Source organism: Oncorhynchus mykiss, chromosome 17 (assembly GCF_057628025.1).
Source record: "Oncorhynchus mykiss isolate SJ-2025 chromosome 17, ASM5762802v1, whole genome shotgun sequence".
In the NCBI taxonomy this organism is placed as follows: domain Eukaryota; kingdom Metazoa; phylum Chordata; class Actinopteri; order Salmoniformes; family Salmonidae; genus Oncorhynchus; species Oncorhynchus mykiss.
In genome coordinates this window covers 24955417-24972926 of record NC_143038.1, presented here as the reverse complement: position 1 = coordinate 24972926, position 17510 = coordinate 24955417, and the positions used below count along the sequence as shown (strand labels likewise).

At 40.7% G+C, this 17510-nt stretch overlaps 1 protein-coding gene and 1 long non-coding RNA gene across 7 annotated transcripts in view; one reads left to right on the top strand and one right to left on the bottom strand.

Moving 5' to 3' along the window:
• Positions 1-356: 356 nt before the first annotated feature.
• Positions 357-6945, bottom strand: LOC149975880 (uncharacterized). Its single transcript, XR_016487846.1, has 2 exons — positions 6810-6945; positions 357-5843 (listed from the first exon to the last, which is right to left on the bottom strand). It is a non-coding gene; the product is annotated as an uncharacterized LOC149975880 (long non-coding RNA).
• Positions 6946-9435: 2490 nt separating this feature from the next.
• Positions 9436-17510, top strand: part of LOC110493845 (CMP-N-acetylneuraminate-beta-galactosamide-alpha-2,3-sialyltransferase 2) — a 47025-nt gene continuing 38950 nt past the window's right edge. For 2 of the 6 annotated variants that reach the window (XM_090205143.1, XM_090205141.1), the window contains exons 1-2: positions 9503-9567; positions 10325-10479. The gene's annotated coding sequence lies outside the window, so the exon portion shown is untranslated. Of the gene's footprint in view, positions 9568-10324; positions 10480-17510 lie in introns of all 6 variants that reach the window. The other 4 variants (XM_090205140.1, XM_090205138.1, XM_090205142.1 and 1 more) reach the window with 3 other exon arrangements.

The window sequence follows — 17510 nt, the reverse complement described above, 5'->3', positions numbered from 1 at the left end:
CTGTATCACAACCGGCTGTGATTGGGAGTCCCATAGGGCGCTGTCATCCGGGCTAGGGTTTGGTTGGGGTAGGCCGTCATTGTATATAAGAATTAGTTCTTAACTAACTTGCCTAGATAAATAAAGGTTACATTTAAAAAATATATATGGCAGTGGTGGAAAAATAACCCAATTGTCATATGAGTAAAGGTAAAGATACCTTAATAGAAAATGACTCAAGTAAAAGTGAAAGTCACCAAGTAAAATTCTACTTGAGTAAAAGTCTAAAAGTATTTGGTTTAAAATATACTTAAGTATCAAAAGTAAAAGTGTGAATCACTTCAAATTGCTTATATTAAGAAAACCAGACAGCAGAATTTTATTTTACATTTTTTATGTAAGGATAGCCAGGGTCACAATACAACATGCAGACATAATTTACTAGCGAAACATGTATGTTTAGTGAGTCTGCCAGATCAGCGACAGTAGGGATGACCAGGGATGTTCTCTTGATATTTGCGTGAATTGGACCATTTTCCTGTCCTGCCAAGCATTCAAAATGTAACAAGTACTTTTGGGTGTCAGGGAAAATGTATGGAGTAAAAAGTACCTAATTTTATTTTGGAATGTAGTGAAGTAAAAGTAAGTTGTCAAAAATATAAATAGTAAAGTGCAGATACCTTCAAAAACTATTTAATTGGTACTTTTAAGTATTTTACACCACTGGCAAATGGAGAGAGCAGGAAGAAAACCCTTGTCGCTGGATTGAAAGACAAATGCCCTATGTTTCACACCAATAGTGTTAACCACTTGGTCGGAATGGTAACGAGGCTCATGTAGCGAGGATCGCTAAAATATACTGTATGTTGTGGAGGTCCTTCACTGTACGAACTAAATTCGTTTAAAAATTAATTATTAACATTTTCTGTAGATGGTTAAAGGACAAGTTTGGTGTTTTTATATTTCTTATTTTACCTTGAAATTAGTCTACAGACCTCAATAAACTGTAACCCACTGTTTGAATTTGTTCCAATAGCCACTGCTAACTTTAGCCAAGTATCTATTCTCTATGATGATTCATCCACGAGTTGAGTGGAGACTAGAGTTTTTGGAGTGAACCTCCAACTCCTTTGAGTTGCTGTGCAGTTGATACTTCTTAAACACTTACCGTGTTCCTATGCTTGTCCTCTGTAGCTGCGTGACTTTCTTTGTTAGCTGAAATCCAAACTTTTTAATAAAATATTAATCAAATACAACCACTGACTGTTTCCTCATTGCTGTTGCCTTAAAGGGGAACAGCACCTGCTGATTTGGCCTGATTTTTTGGCTTGCTCCTCAAGAAATGCTGTCGGCTATGACCGAAGCCAAATGTGAGTTGATGTGGGTGTGTCCTTGCCACCACCAAGACACACCCATCTGTCAGAACCTTGTCCACAGCTGTTTCCCCCCACTCAAACACAACAAACTAACCTCCTGCAAGTCAAGTTCAATAACTACAGGGAGATGTATGGTGAGATGCCAGAGGAAGCTTTGAATATGTTATTAGCCTACAAAGGATTATGAGAATAATGCAATTGCTGAATGTATGTAGATATTCTAAACTAAGTGTTTTGATAACTTTCAAATGTAGTATGTGTATTTCTTATGGATCCCCATTAGCTTCTGCCAAGGCAGCAGCTACTCTTCCTGGGATCCGGCAAAATTAAGGCAGTTATGCAATTTTAAAAACTTTGCAATACATTCATTACAGAATTCATAACACACTAAGTGTGTGCCCTCAAGCCCATACTCCACTACCACATATCTACAACGCAAAATTAATGTGTACATGTGTGTTAGTGCGTATGTTATCATTTGTTTGTATGCATGTATCTGTGCCTATGTTTGTGTTACTTCACAGACCCCGCTCTTCCATCAATCAATCAATCAAATGTATTTATAAAGCCCTTCTTACATCAGCTAATGTCACAAAGTACAGAAACCCAGCCTAAAACCCCAAACAGCAAGCAATGCAGGTGTAGAAGCATGGTGTCTAGGAAAAACCCTAGAAAGGCCAAAACCTAGGAAGAAACCTAGAGAGGAACCAGGCTATGGGGGGTGGCCAGTCCTCTTCTGGCTGTGCCGGGTGGAGATTATAACAGAAAATGGCCAAGATTTTCAAATGTTCATTGATTATCAGCAGGATCAAATAAAAATAATCACAGTGGTTGTAGAGGGTGCAACAGGTCAGCACCTCAGGAGTAAATGTCAGTTGGCTTTTCATAGCCGATCATTCAGAGTATCTTTACAGCTCCTGCTGTCTCTAGAGAGTTGAAAACAGCAGGTCTGGGACAAGTAGCTTGTCTGGTGAACAGGTCGGGGTTCCATAGCCGCAGGCAGAACAGTTGAAGCTGGAGCAGCAGCACGAACAGGTGGACTGGGGACAGCAAGGAGTCATCAGGCCATGCAGTCCTGAGGCATGGTCATAGGGCTCAGGTCCTCAAAGAGAGAGAAAAACAGAGAGAGAATTAGAGAGAGCATACTTAAATTCACACAGGACACTGGATAAGACAGGAGAAATTCTCCAGATATAACAGACTGACCCTAGCCCCCCGACACATACAAACTATTACAGCATAAATACTGGAGGCTGAGAGAGGAGGGTTCGGGAGACATAAGGTGTTCCATAAGATGTATTTTTACCTGCTTTTTAAATCTGATTCTACTTCTTGCATCAGTTACCTGATGTGGAATAGAGTTCCATGTAGTCATGGCTCTATGTAGTACTGTGCGCCTCCCATAGTCTATTCTGAACTTGGGGACTGTGAAGAGACCTCTGGTGGCATGTCTTGAAGGGTATGCATGGGTGTCCGAGCTGTGTGCTAGTATTTTAAACAGACAGCTCGGTACCTTCAGCTTGTCAACACCTCTTACAAAAACAAGTAATGAGGAAGTCAATCTCAGTTCCACTTTGAGCCAGGAGAGATTGACTTGCATGTCATTAATGTTATCTCTCCGTGTACTTTTAAGGGCAAGCCGTGCTGCCCAGTTCTGAGCCAATTGCAATTTTTCCAAGTCCCTCTTTGTGGCACCTGACGACACGATTGAACAGTAGTCAAGGTGCGACAAAATCTTGTTGATAGTGTTAAGAAGGCAGAGCAGCGTTTATGATGGACAGAATTCTCCCCATCTTAGCTACTGTTGTATCAATATGTTTTGACCATGACGGTTTATCCAGGGTTACTCCAAGCAGTTTAGTCGCCTCAATTTGCTCAATTTCCACATTATTCATTACGAGATGTAGTTGAGGTTTAGGGATTAGTGAATGATTTGGTCCAAACACAATGCTTTTAGTTTTGGAAATATTTAGGACTAACTTATTCCTTGCTACCCATTCCGGTGGTGTTTAAGTCTTTTCAGTTAAAAAAAAAAAATGTCACCTTTATTTAACCAGGTAGGCTAGTTGAGAACAAGTTCTCATTTGCAACTGCGACCTGGCCAAGATAAAGCATAGCAGTGTGAACAGACAACACAGAGTTACACATGGAGTAAACAATTAACAAATACAGTAGAAAAAAGGAGAGTCTATATACATTGTGTGCAAAAGGCATGAGGAGGTAGGTGAATAATTACAATTTTGCAGATTAACACTGGAATGATAAATGATCAGATGGTCATGTGCAGGTAGAGATATTGGTGTGCAAAAGAGCATAAAATAAAATAAATGGGGATGAGGTAGGTAAAAATGGGTGGGCTATTTACCGATAGACTATGTACAGCTGCAGCGATCGGTTAGCTGCTCAGATAGCAGATGTTTGAAGTTGGTGAGGGAGATAAAAGTCTCCAACTTCAGCGATTTTTGCAATTCGTTCCAGTCACAGGCAGCAGAGAACTTGAACGAAAGGCGGCCAAATGAGGTGTTGGCTTTAGGGATGATCAGTGAGATACACCTGCTCGAGCGCGTGTTACGGGTGGGTGTTGCCATCGTGACCAGTGAACTGAGATAAGGCGGAGCTTTACCTAGCATGGACTTGTAGATGACCTGGAACCTGTGGATCTGGCGACGAATATGTAGCGAGGGCCAGCCGCCTAGAGCATACAGGTCGCAGTGGTGGGTGGTATAAGGTGCTTTAGTGACAAAACGGATGGCACTGTGATAAACTGCATCCAGTTTGCTGAGTAGAGTGTTGGAAGCAATTTTGTAGATGACATCGCCGAAGTCGAGGATCGGTAGGATACATAGACACACTGGCCTTACTCAAAGCCAGTGGCATGTCGTTAGTAAAGATTGAAAAAAAGCAAGGGGCCTAAACAGCTACCCTGGGGAATTCCTGCTTCTACCTGGATTATGTTTGAGTGGCTTCCATTAAATAACATCCTCTGTGTTCTGTTAGACAAGTAACTCTTTATCCACATTATAGCAGGGCTGTAAAGCTATAACACATACGTTTTCCAGCAGCAGACTATGATCGATAATGTCAAAAGCTGCATTAAAGTCTAACAAGACAGCCCCCACAATCATTTTATCATCAATTTCTCTCAGCCAATCATCAGTCATTTGTGTAACTGTTGTGTTTGTTGAGTGTCCTTCCCTATATGTGTGCTGAAAGTCTGTCAATTTGTTTACTGTGAAATAGCATTGTATCTGGTTAAACACCATTTTTAGTAACAGGTCCATGTAGAATAAAGGGTTAACCCTAACCTTTACATAACACCATAAAAACATTGTTCTGCTAATTTATCCATTTGAAACTTTCACCTTCACCTTCGGGGCGGCAGGGTAGCCTAGTGGTTAGAGCGTTGGACTAGAAGGTTGCAAGTTCAAACCCCCGAGCTGACAAGGTACAAATCTGTCGTTCTGCCCCTGAACAAGGCAGTTAACCCACTGTTCCTAGGCCGTCATTGAAAATAAGAATTTGTTCTTAACTGACTTGCCTAGTTAAATAAAGGTAAAAAATTTAATAAAATACAAAATTCCCAGACGATACAAATACTGTGCCTATGGACAGTTTTTGGGGTGGTAATAGGGCCACCTTAGCAAACATGTCAGAGGTCAGTATTAAGCCTGTATGTCGGTCAGGATTCCATCACATCGTCTTGCAAGTCTCCAACCGATGGCTCCATAGATGCATCTGTGAACACAGTCACTGTTCTATTACCAATGGCAGTTAAGATAGCTGATATCTGACAAACAAATATATACTATGTTGAAGTTTGAACAGGTCAGACTGAACCTACCTAATTCTGGTCTCCCCAGTTACTACCATTGGTGAGTAGGCAAGAGGTGAGGCAGTAGATGAGGTGTTTGCCAGCGCCCCATTGATGGGCATGGCAACGTAGTTATGATTAGCATGGTGGAACGAACCTGATTGCTGCATTCACCTTTCTATTTCACTTCAGATGTCATGATATGTGAAGTGAAATAGAATGGCAAACATAGTGATCAGGCTGGTTCCACCAGGCTAGTTTATGAAGGTGAGTTGGGACAAAACTCAAAACTGTTTTGACCTTTGACCAGGTCAGATGCCACCCTGTTCCATTTATAGGAATGCTCACAGCGAGGGCATGTCTGCGTGATCAAATCAAATCAAACTTTATTTATACAGCACATTTCAGACTTGGAATGCAATGCACTTTACAATAAATTAAAAAATATATAAAATACAATGAAAATAAAAGCTGAAGTATTTACTACACAACAAACATATGATAAAAACTAAAATAATGACACAGACTGAACAGCTCAAATGCAGAGGGTCCCATTGTTGGTCTTCTCTATGTTGCATGTTCAGCTGTAAACTGGACATCTCTCAAACAACTGCAGAAGGCAATCCTCATAAGCAATGTACTTCCTCATCTTATGAGGTGATGTTGACTGTGAGGGCCTGTGACAATAGACAACAGACAACAGACAACCATGTGGTAAATTGCATCTTGTTATAAAGAAAGGACAAATATTTTTTATAATGCACTTTACAACCATCTGCTTGGCTGGGTAATTAACCTACTAGTTTATCAAACCGGGTATTTTTTTCTACAACTTTTCACATAACACATATTACTATTGTTGCTAAAGCCATCTGTGTCATTAGGGCAGTAACTTGGGTCAAGCTAATTCTAGGTCGTCATTAATTACCACAGCCATAAAGTTATAAAAAAACACCTATTTCTAAAATTTCTCCTCTTAAAATATGATTTTAAACCTAACCTAAACCACACTTCCAACCTTAAGCCTAACCTTAAATTAATACCAAAAAGCAAATTTTTGTTTACATTTATTTTTACAACATTTGTACAATTTTGACTTTGTGGCTGTGGTAACTAGTGGAACCCCTAATTCTATGCTTTACAGATGTAGACTGACGGTAGCTCCAGATTGGATTATATTTAGACTGGTGACACCATTAGCGTTTGTTGCTCCTAGTTCACTGTATTAGTCAGACTCAGACATGAGTTAGCTACCACCGTAGCTGCATCAATTATTTATTTTTGCTCTAGACAATACAGAATACACTTGTATGAGCTACGAACTAACTTCCAAATCTGACTTGTAGGCGAACGTTAGCTAGCAAGCCTGTCTTGCTAGCATTATCAAATTATAATTTTACATAACCAGCCGTATCTAGACAATACACAATAAAAGTATGAGCTACGACCTAACTAAGTTATAACGAGGTACGCTAACGTTAGCTAAAACGATAGCTAGCCTGCCTCGCTAGCTAATGTTAGCTAGCCTGCCTTGCTTTATCAAAAGATGGCTACCTACATAACCAGTAATAATGTTATCTAACATTGCTAGCTAAATTATACCAGAGAGGTGAATATATTCCAGTATCTCTGGTTATACTCACCACCACCGGTCACTGCACACCAAGCTAGCGTTACTGGTGCAGACTTGGGGACCGACGAACTCCAAGCACCTAGTCCGACCACACACTAGCTCTAGGGTCCTTCGGCAGGATCTTTGGCTGTGGAGGCATCGTCAATCCGTGTAGGGCCCGTGATCCTTTGAACAAGTTGGGGGCGATGAAGCCCCATTCAATGAAGTGAAGCGAAGGGGGCAGAGGGGCGATTTGCACATAGAGCTTAGCAAAAGTGGCCATGATTTGTTGACATAATTATGGCACAGTGGGAGTGAGGTTTGTGGAGAGAATGGATCCTTGCATTTTGGCTGATCCATATGTGGTGTCAGGATGGGTGGAGAAGAGGTTGGGGGGGACTGTTGAGTTGGTGAGAGTAACTCAGAGTGGATTAGTGATGATTTATTTTGTTTCTTCAGTCCAGAGGGAAAGGGCACTCTGGACCACATGATTAGGGACAAGAAATGTGACTTGCTTTGGCTCTCCGGAGCAGGGCGCCATTGAAAGGAGTAACAACGAGGGTGGCAATAAGTGTTGAGGAGGATCAGTATAAATGGAAGATTCCCGGTGTCTGTGATGCCTGCCGTTTGGTGCGACACAGATCCGTTGGAGAGGGTGGGGAAACGGAGAAGATAATGTCTGTCCTGCTGAGTTTTGATGTAGAGTCTTTGCCGGACAAGGTCAAGTAAGGAAGTGTAAGTTATTCCTTGAGAGCTTTTGTTCCGAAAATACTACAGTGTTTTAGCTGTCAAGTTTATGGGCATGTTACAGCAGTGTGTAGGAGGGAGATTCCTAGATGTGAGAAGTGTACAAGGAGGCATGAGACGAAGGAATGTGCAGTATCGTTGGAGAAAGTTGTTTGTGATAGAATGTGGGAGTGCCCATGTGGCTGGAGCTCCGTGGTGTCCGGTGAGAGAAAGTCAGGTTGAGGTTGCAAGAGTAGTACAGAAAGTGTTGTATGACAAAGCATTGAAGAGAGAGGTAGAGGAAGATGGGGGCAGGGTGAGGGATACTGAGAGTATTCCTGTGGATAGGCAGCGACCAAGAGAGAGTGATGGGAAGATCATGTCCTTCATTAATGTAGGCTTTTTAGCATTCATAGAGAAGTACTTGGGATTGTGACGATTTACTGCAGAACAGTAGCAGGGGGGGTTGAGAGGTAGTGCTCTGTCCTCTCAGACCATTGGTCTGGAGTAGGATTAGATAGGGTAAAATAGTGGAATGCTGTGATGTTTTTTTAGAGAGGGTTAATAGTTAGAAGGGCTTTTTTCCTTTTTTCCCAATATTGTATTACTGTATCAAGAATTTAATGTAGGTAGGCCGTGAATGACCTCACACAGTCATAGTTCAGTTGGTGGTGGTGTATGACCTCACACAGTCATAGTTCAGAAGGTAGGCCGTGAATGACCTCACAGTCATAGTTCAGTAGGTGGTGGTGTATGACCTCACACAGTCATAGTTCAGTAGGTGGCGGTGTATGCACCTAAAAGTTGGATGCGATCTGCCAAGTGAGAAAGGAGCATGGAGGATGGAAGGAGTGGAATAAGAGACAGGCTAGCTATCAAGGGCTGTGTATGAAAGCTCTGTTTCAGGAGGCTTGGTGGGATGATGGCAGAAGTGAATGCGGAGTTTGAATCAAGCAGCGCGTCGAGCAAATTTGGCGAAGACGAATGTCCTCAAAGAACAACAGTAGTACTGGAACTGTTGGAGTGGAGGATATGTGTGTGAGTGATAATGAATCGCTTCTTGATGGGATGGGTTTGTTGAGTAAGGATGCATTTGTGGGAAACCCGTTTGAGGTGTTGAAATGGTGAAGTATGCGCTTGGAAAAGTGGAGTCTGTCCGAGTGACTTTATTTTGATTAATTGTATTTCTTAAGAGTAGAGGAAGATTGCAGTGGGCCTCAAAAAACAACAGAAGTGTTGTGTTTTGAACTTCGGAGTGGAGCACCCGTCAAAGGAGTCATCTCAGTGGTGACGACAGATACTCAGGTTGAATACCTGAATAGAATTCCTGGTGGGGTTAGTGCCCGGCGTCTGACCTGCTGGGTGAATATTGTTCTTTGATAAAGAGCAAATACCTACACATGCGAAGCTTGGTTCTGTAAGATACGTTGTAAGATATTTAGTCCCCAAACCAATGCAGTGTAAGAATTGTAAAATATTTGGCCATGTTTCAAGTGTGTGCAGACGAACAGTGTATACTGAAGAACGGTGTGTAGAAGGATGACGGTGTTGCAATTGTGGTGGGGATCATGATCCTGAGTTCCTGGAGTGCCCTGTAAGGGTGAAGGAGATTGCCCGCTCTAACTTTTGCCACCTCAATCGAATCTCCTATGCAAAAGCGATTAAAAGAATTGAGAAAACAAGTGATGCTAGTGAAGATATGGTAATGGATACACCATAGCCTGTAGTAAATGTTTGCTGCCAGACAAAAGATACCCTGTGTTAAAAATGTTGATTTTGTTGTGTTCATTGCCACAGTTATAAACTGATTTTTTTATGAGACTCATGGAAAAGTAACTTAAATAACCTAACTCAGACGTTAGGCTACCAAGGGAAAATGAGTCAGTCGTAAAACCATGATAAACATTTTGCGTTTCTCAATGGCTATTTCTGAAACATCCACGCACGCGTGAGCGCTCGCACACGAAATTGGAGGCAGGGCAAATAAGCACCCAGACCTCATGTACCTTCTGGTCATGCTTTACCAAAAACAGTTAGGCTGCTGAGCTGTCGTCCCGCACTATGTAAGTATGTCTCCTTTTCGTGTGACTATTTGCCTTTGTAGAAATGACTCAAAAACGGGGAAGACGTAGTATCGAATGTGTTGTGTAGCCATCATACAAAGGGTAGAACGTTTTCATACAAAGTTACAATGTTTCAACTTTGAGAAGTCACGTAGTTTACTTTATATACGATTTCGGAAGGAAAAAAATTATTATAGTAAGTAAACTATAGGTATATTAGTTTCATATTAGTTTCATTCGAATTTTCAAAATGTATCCGCCCTATGAACGCTATGGGAGATAGTCAACTGCATAGAAGTTACGAGAAACCCGCTATGTGAATGACGTGTTCATAAAAGTTTTCTTCGAGGATCTTGAAAAGAAAGATTGGATGGCCCCGTTAACGAACGTTGCGAAAATTGTTGCAAAGCTATACGACATTGTGCTGTATTGGAAAAAACTATATTTTGTGTAATCCTCTGTTTTTTAGTTGTACGCAAAAAACGAACAGCACCACCGAGGTATCTATTTTGAAGTGAAATGAGATTAGCACATGACCCATGAACAAACTACTACAATGGAATAATCTGTGTTAAATAGAGCCGTTTTTATTACGAGTTACTAACGTAGTATGAGGCGTCGCCATCCTGTTTTTTTGTCAGTAATGCGTCTATGCACCCCCCCCCCCCCCCATACTCAGCACTGGAGTCACTGCAGAATTTATATTAATGTAAGCACTAGTGATACTGTATGTTGGTGAATTGTTTCCATCATCCAGGCTGAATTTTAAGAGAAGTGCACAACAGCTGCAAGAAGAGTTAAAGGAAGTGCCCTTCTAGCACTTCTTCCTACACAAAAGAAGAGCGCTGCACTATAAAAAAGGAACAGACCTGTGGCTTGAATCTACAAATCCATTCACTCCTCATTAGCAAGGTAGCTGGTTTTAGCAAGTAAAGCCATAGTATTTAGTCTCTCCACACCCACTATGGCCCATTGTGGAGAATCCATATGTTCTGTGCTCATGTAACATATGAGTGAGTGACTTGTCATAACAACAATGTGAGGATGTGGCTGTTGAATGGTATTGTGCCTATTGTTATACATTTACAACCAGAGCGTCCTTTTACTATGGACTAATAAGTACATCACAAAGTAACTGCTGTTACATGTTACAAAATAAGAATTTGTTCTTTAACTGACTTGGTAAAGGTAAACATTCCTGTAGTCATGCAATGTTGGGCTGGTGATGGTTGGTTGCAAGCATATTTCCAATTTGAGTGGAGTGGGCTTTCCTGTATTTGGAAGGTGAAGGCCCACTCTGTCTTTTGTGTGTGGTCTATAAAGACGCAACTGCTGGAAACCAAGACCTATGTTGCTACTGTCCTACCCGCCCAAAAGATAACAATCCTCTCCGTCACCCTCTTGAAGCTCTCTCCTAAATTCCGACATACACCACCCTGCATGCCACAGGAAATAACAGGCCCTTGCATTTGAGTATTATTTACTCAGCTCCGCTTCTCGTCTAAATCTTCTAAGAGGGGATTTGTTGTTCTTGTTTATCCCCTTCCTCAGCTCTCATTTTTAGTTGTTTACTTTAATTCTGTGAAAATGTTGGTCCTACTTACTTTTTCTCCCCCCTAAGTTGCCAGTTTGACTTGTGTGAAATTAAGAGACTCCTTTTACAGAACTCACAAAGCTCACTTATCTATATTTTGCTGTTAAAAAGTGAGTTGTAATGCAAAGTCAGACAAAGGTTCCCCCCTCCTGAATTGAATATGAATTTGCTTGGCTAAGACCCCGGTTAACCAATGCAACTTAATATTGTTGGTAGAGCACAGTTGTGGGTTTCTGGTTTCAGTAATGTGAGAGTCAGAAACTTTTTCTATAGGCTCCAGGCTTTGTCCAGTAGCGGCACTGTATAGGGCTGGGCGGTATACCGTATTTTATGATATACCGGTATTGATGCAGGGACCGGTTTGGGTTTTTACTTTACCTTCTATACCGGTATTTGAATGTTTGGTTGTTAAATGTGATACGCCAGGTGTAGTGTCAATTGTTATAGTTTACTTCACTACTTGAGTCATCTCTCTCCGCTCTTTCTCTCTGTGCCACTTTCCACACAGACCTAGCCACACCCCTTGTCACATAAGGAGCGCATTTGATGTTCCTCAACCACAGATACTTGCGTTCAGTCTGAAAGGTCAATGCAGCACATGCAACAATGTTGATGAGGACAATGCTGTTTTCACTTTGCTTCTTAATATAAATCCACTAGCATTCTATAATGACACTATTGGTCTGTTTCTTATGTAACAGTATTGCTTCAGTCCCTCTCCTTGCCCCTACTTGGGCTCAAACCAGGCACCCTCTGCACACATACATAACTGACACCCACGAAGCATCGTTACCCATCGCCCCACGGCCCTTGCAGAGCAAGGGGAACAACTACTTCAGGTCTCAGAGCGAGTGACGTCACCCGATTGAAACGCTATTAGCGCGCACCACCGCTAACTAGCTAGCCATTTCACATCGGTTACACTCACCCCCCTTTCAACCTCTTCCTTTTCCGCAACAACCAGTAATCCGGGTCAACAGCATCAATGTAACAGTATAGCTTCCGTCCCTCTCCTCGCCCCTACCTGGGCTCGAACCAGGGACCCTCTGTACACATCGAGAACAGCCACCCTCGAAGCATCGTTACCCATCGCTCCACAAAAGCCAAGGCCCTCTGCAAGGGGAACAACTACTTCAGGTCTCAGAGCGAGTGACGTCACCCGATTGAAACACTATTAGCGCGCAACACCACTAACTAGCTAGCCATATCACATCGGCTACACTTACATCAGCAAACAGCTAGTTTGTATTTTCTTAGCAAGTTGCCCTAAATCTTGTGAGATGCTAATTGTTAGCCGCTAATGCTAATAGCTAGCTAGCTAGATAGCAAATAAATGTACTGAGTAAGAGCAAACGTAGCTAGCTGATACATCCTGATAATGGAGACCTAAATCAGCATGTTGTTTGTGCAACAGTATCTTCTAAATCAAAGAGGACTATGCAAAGCAAGAATATGTTAGCTACATGAAGTAGCTAAGAGAACATGCAATGTAGCCAAAGTTTATAGGGTCCCCTATGAAACACTTATTTCCTACCCTGTCACAACAACTCCTCCCTGGCATTTTAATTCCTTGTCATCTCAAACACTGTATTCAAAGTGCCCACTATTATAGTCTTAACTATAGAATTAGAATAGTCATACTATTTCCATGAGTCCAACAGTTTTGCTTTAATTCTAATTTGCAAGTCAAATTTCAATTGCAACATTTGGTTGAAAATAAGTCCTAGATTATTTGCCCATATCGTGCAGCCTTACGTGGCAGTGTGGAAATTATCTCAATTGAGCAATGGTGTAAAAATACTTTCAAGTACTACTTACGTTTTCTTTTTTGGTATCTGTACTTTACATTACTATTTTTATTTTTGACAAATTTTACTTCACTACATTCCTTAACAAAATACTGTACTTTTGTTAAAGGAATTATATTCCTATATGTTTAACAACCAATTCAATTAAAACACTCTGCCCATTTCTAAGAATTTGTAAAATACTTATTTGCATAAAATGGACAGAGACCAGTCTCAAAATCAATCAATAGTTTTTATTCTCGAGAGTACTGATCATAGTTCAATTTACATCAGGTTTTATACAAAAAATGACGTCACAGGTTTTATTCTGTCCTTCCTCAACTCCGATACAATGGCAGTATAGTTCACAAGCCTTTCCACATTGTCCACCACCTGTTAAATAATCTACTACTAGCATAAGGTCTCTCTTCTCCCTGTGTAGAGACAGGATGTCCTGTAAGGAACACAGCATTCCAGCCAGTCTGACAATCGCTCCATCCGTTTCTAACAAGGAACATACAGTCCTTCTAATTCTGGATGAAAACTACACACATTACATTCAGTATTATGATTATAATAAGATTCATACATCCATACAGTAACATAGTAGTATTCTGTTTAGTCATAGTTCTAATTGAAATGTATACATAATTTAGTCATTATTCATAAAAATCCCTTAACAACTTTTTACTCCATACATTTTTTCTTACACCTAAAAGTACTCGTTACATTTTGAATGCTTAGCAGGACAGGAAAATGGTCCAATTCACACACTTGTCAAGAGAACATCCCTGGTCATCTCTGATCTGGAGAACTCACTAAACACAAATGCTTTGTTTGTAAATTATGTCTGCTGTCTGGTTTGCTTAATCTAAGGAATTTGAAATTATTGATACTTTTACTTTTGATACTTAAGTATATTTAAAACCAAATACTTTTAGACTTTTACTCAAGTAGTATTTTACTGGGTGACTTTTACTTGAGTCATTTTCTATTAACATATTTTTACTTTTACTCAAATATGACAATTGGGTACTTTTTCCACCCATGCAATTGAGTGCAGGAAATACAGAAATTATAAAAGTGCTGAAATTGGTTTTGGTTAAAATCAAATTGAACAGTATAATACAATCAGAATGTAGAAAGACTCATTGATATCACTTAGAGTGTATGTGTTGCCACCCTAGGATCACTCACTACTCATAAAGCAAATGTAGAACTTGTATTATTAAAAAATTAAAAATACAGTAAAATACCATCATTACCGTCCAATTAAAAAAAAATACTGTGATATAATATTTTGGCAATATCGCCCAGCCCTAGCGGCACTTGGGTAAAAATGACTGATTAGGCTTGGGCGGTGTACCGTATACCGGGGTATTTGGAAATAGCCACGGGATGGTTTTTCAATACCGTTGAAACTATTACGTTATTCAATAAATGTCTATATTTGTTGCTGCCTGCAGTAAACTTTGCAATACATTAGGAGATAAAGCAGATTGCGTTCTTCTTTGCACCTGTCACATTATTTTACTTTATGAAGCTTACCGTAGTTGCCCAGAACAGTTGAGCCAGCCGTGTGTTTGTAAATGGGAGAAAGCGGGAGCAGGAGAGTCCAGATGTTTATTGAAAGGGTCACATTTTATATTGAAAGCTAAGTTGTTGTTTTTTTGCCTCTGTAGAGTGATCAGGGACATGCAACTGTAGGTTTCCTTCACAGAAAATACATTACTGCAAAAAAATTGGCAGACAATAGCTTCCTTTTCATCAGATGACAACAGAAATGCAATTCTATTTGGCTGGCAGCCACAGAAGTAAATGAATTTACAATGAAAAAGCAAGGTCTTTGTGGCAAAAACGAGGCATGGCCATCAAATACATTTCTAATGTTTATCGTAGAAAGAATGTAACATTTCCTAATGTTTTGCTTAAAGTTAATCTAGCATTTTACCCAAGAAAAGTAGACTGGCCACAGCGAGAACCCAGTGGGCAAAACCTGGTTGAAAAGACATCAATCAGTATGACATCTTATTCTGGTCGCAAACTGGTTGAAAAATGACGTTTTTTTTTTTACTGGCCAGAATATGGCATATTTTTCAGACCACCATACGACCAGCTGGTCATAATTCTGACCACTATCTTATGTGCTATATTATGTAGCCTACTGGTCATAGTTAAAGACCTCATCATAACCTGGTAATGACCACAGCTTATTACCTACCTACTGTAAAAAGTATTGCAGAGGAAAAATGTGGATATTGAAAACATTACTCATTAACTTTATATTTGTTTCCGTAGTCACCAATATAACGTTTATATCTACAACATATTCTTAAATGTTTATTTTATGTATTTTTTCAACCAGTTTTCTCCCCAGTTTCGTGGTATCCAATTGGTCAGTCTTGTCTTATCACTGCAACTCCCGTACGGAGAGGCGTGTGTCCTCCGAAACACAACCCAGCCACCCTGCTTCTTGACACAATGCCCACTTAACCCGTAAGCACCAATGTGTTGGAGGAAACACAGGCCGGGCACAGTGCGTGCTAACCAAGGTTGCCAGGTGCACAGTGTTTCCTCCGACACATTGGTGCGGCTGGCTTCCGGGTTGGATGCGCGCTGTGTTAAGAAGCAGTGCGGCTTGGTTGGGTTGTGTATTGGAGGACGCATGACTTTCAACCTTCGTCTCTCCCGAGCCCGAACGGGAGTTGTAGCGATGAGACAAGATAGTAGCTACTAAAAACAATTGGATACCATGAAATTGGGGAGAAAAAGGGGTAAAAAAAAAGAAGAAATGTGCTTGTTTGTGAAAGAAATTCAATTGTTTTGGTCCATTAAAATAGCATCAAATTGATCAGAAATAGTGTAGACATTGTTCATGTTGTAAATGACTATTGTCGCTGGAACCGGCAGATTTTTTAAATGGAATATCTACATAGGCGTACAGAGGCCCATTATCAGCAACCATCACTCCTGTGTTCCAATGGCACGTTGTGTTAGCTAATCCAAGTTCATCTTTTTAAAAGGTGAATTGATCATTAGAAAACCTTTTTGCGATTATGTTAGTACAGCTGAAAACTGAAACCTGATTAAAGAAGCAATACAACTGGCCTTTAGACTAGTTGAGTATCTGGAGCATCAGCATTTGTGGGTTCGATTACAGACTCAAAATTGACAAACAAAGACCTTCTGAAACTTGTCAGTCTATTCTTGTTCTGAGAAATGAAGGCTATTCCATGTGAGAAATTGCCAAGAAACTGAAAATCTCGTACAATACTGTGTACTACTTCACAGAACAGCGCAAACTGGCCCTAACCAGAATAGAACGAGGAGTGGGAGGCACGGGTGCACAACTGAGCAAGAGGACAAGTACATTAGTGTCTAGTTTGAGAAACAGATGCCTCACAAGTCTTCAACTGGCAGCTTCATTAAACAGTACATGCAAAACACCAGTCTCAACATCAACAGTGAAGAGGCGACTCCGGGATCCTGGCCTTCTAAGCAGAGTTGCAAAGAAAAAGCCATATATCAGACTGGCCAATAAAAATCAAATATTAAGATGGGCAAAAGAACAGACACTGGACAGAGGAAGATTGGAAAAAGGTGTTATGGACAAACAAATCTAAGTTTGAGGTGTTCGGATCACAAAGACACATTCGTGAGATGCAGAAGAAAAAAAAGATACTGGAGGAGTGCTTGACGCCATCTGTCAAGCATGGTGTGATGATCTGGGGGTGCTTTGGTGGTGGTAAAAGTGGGAGATTTGTACAGGGTAAAAGGGATCTTGAAGAAGGAAGGTTATCACTCCATTTTGCAACGCCATGCCATACCCTGTGGAAGGTGCTTAATTGGAGTGACCCAAAGCACAATGACCCAAAGCACAGCTCCAAACTATGCATAAACAATTTAGGGAAGAAGCAGTCAGCTAGTATTCTGTCTATAATGGAGTGGCCAGCACAGTCACCGGACCTCAACCCTATTGAGCTGTTGTGGGAGCAGCTTGACAGTATGATACGTAAGAAGTGCCCATCAAGCCAATCCAACTTGTGGGAGGTGCTTCAGGAAGCATGGGATGAAATCTCTTCAGATTACCTCAACAAATTGATAACTAGAATGCCAAAGGTCTGCATGGCTGTAATTGCTGCAAATGGAGGATTCTTTGACGAAAGCAAAGTTTGAAGGACACAATTATTATTTAATTAAAAATCATTATTTAAAACCTGTCAACATCTTGACTCTATTTCCTATTCATTTTGCAACTAACTTCCTGTATGTTTTCATGGAAAACAAGGGACATTTCTAAGTGACCCCAAACTTTTGAACGGTTGTGTATGTGTAATCATTAACCATCTCTCTCACACACATACAGTAGCTAGCATGACACAATGTTGACATGGTCACAATCTTTTCTAGAAGCTATGATCATCCCTCTCACTCACACACACACACACACACACACACACACACACACACACACACACACACACACACAGACAGAAAGAGAGAAACACACATATTTACTGTCATTAACTAAACAGATCAAAATGTCAATAAGTTACACCAGG